We start from the raw sequence: 3,718 nt of genomic DNA, 5'->3' as shown, positions 1-3,718 counted from the left end.
TTTTTTCTTTTCCTCTTTTAAAGAATTTATTTTAAACCTATTATACCACACAATATGTTTTAAACAGTGACATATAACTTTCTAATAAGATAGAGCAAAGACAAAAAAAGTTTATCTTATTAGAAACAAGATACACCGTCACTTATAGTCATTGTCAAACATTACTGCACTTTAACTTTCATAATTTGACAAAGCATTCACAAAACAATCTGAAGACTAGTTTTAACACACAAATAACACCTATAGACAGACACGACTGTCCTAAGTTGTTTATTATGTAGGAATTTTACAAACTTTACTTGCATTATTTGTAACAATAGAGCTGGAAAGTAGTGTGCCTTCTCCAAGTTGCCTGGCAAGAACCACCAATAGTGTGATGGAATTTATGGCCCTTTCCAAAGTCATGGCTCTTTCAGCCTGCAGATGTCAGCCCATACATCTCCCTGTGCTTGTGAACTGGTTTGTGATTCACTGGGTGTCAGGATTTCTTTTGATAGCTTTATGGAATGGATCAATTAGGATAACCTCAAAAAATTTGTACGTGGAATCTTCACCAACCCAGTTAGAATTCAGGACTCTTAAAGCTCCACAGTGGTGTCCAGCTTACTCCTCCGCAGTGGACTGAAGGCTTCAAGGAAACTAGCCGGTTAACATCATGATGGTCAGGCTTGTCATAAGTTGCACCCTTAGGAACTGGGCAGTTTTGGCCACCATGGCGCACACAAATCCTGTATATAATGTAATCCTGCTTGGCCTTGTAGCCCAGTTGGCATGCTTTACCAGGTGGGGTCGGGATCTCTGTGCAGAGCAGAGAGCTGCCAGTACTGCCAGCAGCAGACCTTCAGAAGAAAGTGCAAGATATCAGACTGCTTCTTCTTCATTAGCTCCTGGATGTATTTGTATGCACCCATCTTGGTTTACCTGATGACACCAGACAGAAAGGCTCCTTTAGTACTTTGAATATATCGTCCCACTTTCTCCTGGTCTGCAAGGTTTCTACTCAGAAATTGACAGGTAGTCTTATGAGGGTTCCTTTGTATATAATTTTTGCTCTCCTCTTGTTCCTTTCAAAATTCTCTTTGTTTTTGACTTTTGAGAGTTTGGTTATGTGACTTGGTGAAAATCTATTTACATATTTATTTATTTGCTGCCTGGTCAGTAGGTTTATTGTATTTATCTGAAAAATCCTCATAGAAAATTACTTGACATAGCTCTCAGCAGCCCACTCCTAGGCTCTGAGGAAGCCTGCCTTCTTTTGAGGTCCCTGATTTTTCTTCTGGGCAACAGATATTTTGGGATGGTTCCACCTCTTCTTTTTAACCTATTTCTTGGGCTTCTTCTCATAAACTGGGTTCTCTCATACAGCAACATGAGCTTTCTTATACAACTCCTCCATCAGGTCTGGGGTTATGCTGTTCTTTAGGTATTGAAAGAACTGTTTCTTGTAAGCAGCTTTGTCATCTTTCATTAGGTAACGCATGTAATCTGCAGCATTCTAACCAGTGATATGCTTCTGATGTATGTCAGCATTAAATTCCTTGCTTTCAGCATCATAACCAGGGAATCATTTGGTACTGTGAGGGATAGACAAACCTCACATGAATACTCATCATGACATTGGTTTACATGATGATGTACTAAAATTTCTGTAGGCTTTCTTTACTCTTTTTCTTTTTTTTTTTTTCCATTTTGCCTCTGGGCAATTTCAAATGACTTGTCTTTGAGCTCACTGATTCTTTCTTCTGTTTGATCAAATCTGCTGTTGAAGCTCTCTATAAAATTTTTTAGATTGGTCATTGGATTCTATAGCTCCAGAATTTGTCTTTGGTCCTTTTTCATGGTTTGTACCCTTTGTTGAACCTGTCATTTAGTTTGTATATTCTTTTCCTGATTTTTGTTTCTGTATTCTCTTGTAGCTCATGGGGCTTCTTTAAGACTGTTATTTTGAATACTTTGTCAGGAAGTCTGTAAATCTCAATTCTTTAGAGTCAGTTACTGGTGCTTTATTTTGTTTCTTTGGTGGTGTCATGTTTACCTGATTGTTCATGATATTTGTGGCTATGCATTGGTGTTTGCACATTTGAGAATGTAGGTACTTATTCCAATCTTTAGAAACTAGTGTCATCAGGAAAAGACCTTTACAAGTCAGCTCATCCAGAGATTATAGGCAAGCCATCTGACATGATTTGTAGGTAGGCTTGCTGCTAGGGGCTTAAGCAGGCTGGTCTGATGCCTGAGTGAGCAGATGGGCAGGTCTGGAGCCTGAATCCATGGCGATGAGCCTGGAACTTAGATCCACTGGGGCAGTCCTAGAATTTGGGTCTGCTAGGGCATGGGCCTGTAGCCTGGGCCATTGGCCTGGGACCTGGGTCCATGAAGGTGGGCCTAACATCTGTATTCACAGGAGCCAATTTGAAGCCTAGGTCCATAGGGGCTGATGTGATGCTGGGGCAGGCTTTAAACCTGAGTCTGCCAGGGCTGACCAGGAGCTGGGATGGACCTGAACCCTGAGTCTGGGGGGATAAGTCTGAAGCCTGAATCTGTGAATGCCAGCCTGATCCTGGGACACAGTGGGCTTGAGTCAGTGGGGGCCAGCCTGGACCTGAGCAGGTCCTAGAAAGTAGGCCTGTGGGCCTTGACCTGGAGTATTGGTCTGTGGGGGCTGACCTGGTGCTGGGGATGTAAACCTTGGGCCACTAGGGTCAGCCTGACAGTGGGGCAGGCCTGAAGTTTGAGGCAGATCTGGAGCCTGAGCCTTTGGAGGCTGGCCTAGCACTGGGGTAAACCTGAAGGCTGAGTCTATAGAAGTTGGTCCACAGCCTGGGGCTGCTGGGGCTGGCCTGGCATAAAAGTAGGCCTAGAGGCTTGGTCTGTGGTGCTGGCCCGTAATCTAGAGCCATGGGAACCTGTCAGATGATTGGTTTGACTGGGGTGGGCCCAGTGTTGGGATCTGAGCCAAAATCCTGTGCTTGCTTCACTCTCCTCCTCCAAGCAGAGAGCATCTCTCTGTGCTGCCTGAAGTTGGAGGTGGAGTTGATGCAGGTAATGTTAAATTTTCCTTCCTGCCCTCTCAAGTGTGTCTTTTAAAAATCTCTGTGCTGCACCCAGGTGCTACAATCTCTTACCTACTTTCCTTAGCTCTGTGAAGGTATTATGCACGTATAGCTATTCAAACTGATGTTTCTGTGAGAGGATGAGCACCAGAAAGTCCTATTCCACCATCTTGCTGATGTCATTCCTGTTGCAAGTATTTAATGAAGTAATGTATGTAACTGTGTTTGGCTCAAAGTAAGCAATCAATACGTGTTAGCTGTTATTCTATTATGATGATAGTAACAGGGAGGGGAGATTAGGTCATTCTCTCATGAAAGGGAGAATGCATATAATTTAGAACCAAATAGAGAGAGTGAAGGTGGAGCAGAGAGTCTGTTAAGGCTTAGGGCTGGGGTAAGAAACTTGAACTTTACTGAGTTGGTGATAGGGAGCCACTGAGGATTTATGCATGGGATTGAGGAGTTGGGCTGTGTTGACTAAGATTAATCAGCAGCCATATTAAAGGTGCTTTAGAGTAATGAGGGACTAGAAGCATGAAGACTATTTATAAAATTATCATAAGACTTCTTCCTTGCCCATTGGCTGATGAAAAAAATAAAGAAAAACTTATCATAAGACCTCAGATGAGAGGCAATGAAGGTCTGAATGGGTGTAGGGTTAGTAA

The 3,718-nt window shown here is 42.7% G+C and overlaps 1 pseudogene; it reads right to left on the bottom strand.

Annotated features, from left to right (window-relative positions):
• Positions 1-304: 304 nt before the first annotated feature.
• LOC108536364 (60S ribosomal protein L15-like) lies at positions 305-911 on the bottom strand (annotated as a pseudogene).
• Between the last annotated feature and the right edge of the window lie 2,807 nt (positions 912-3,718).

The sequence above is a fragment of the Rhinopithecus bieti genome, unplaced genomic scaffold (genome assembly GCF_001698545.2).
Source record: "Rhinopithecus bieti isolate Rb0 unplaced genomic scaffold, ASM169854v2 scaffold_11964, whole genome shotgun sequence".
NCBI lineage: Eukaryota > Metazoa > Chordata > Mammalia > Primates > Cercopithecidae > Rhinopithecus > Rhinopithecus bieti.
Note: the sequence above shows the minus strand (reverse complement) of the source record. Positions and strands in the feature narration are given on the sequence as shown.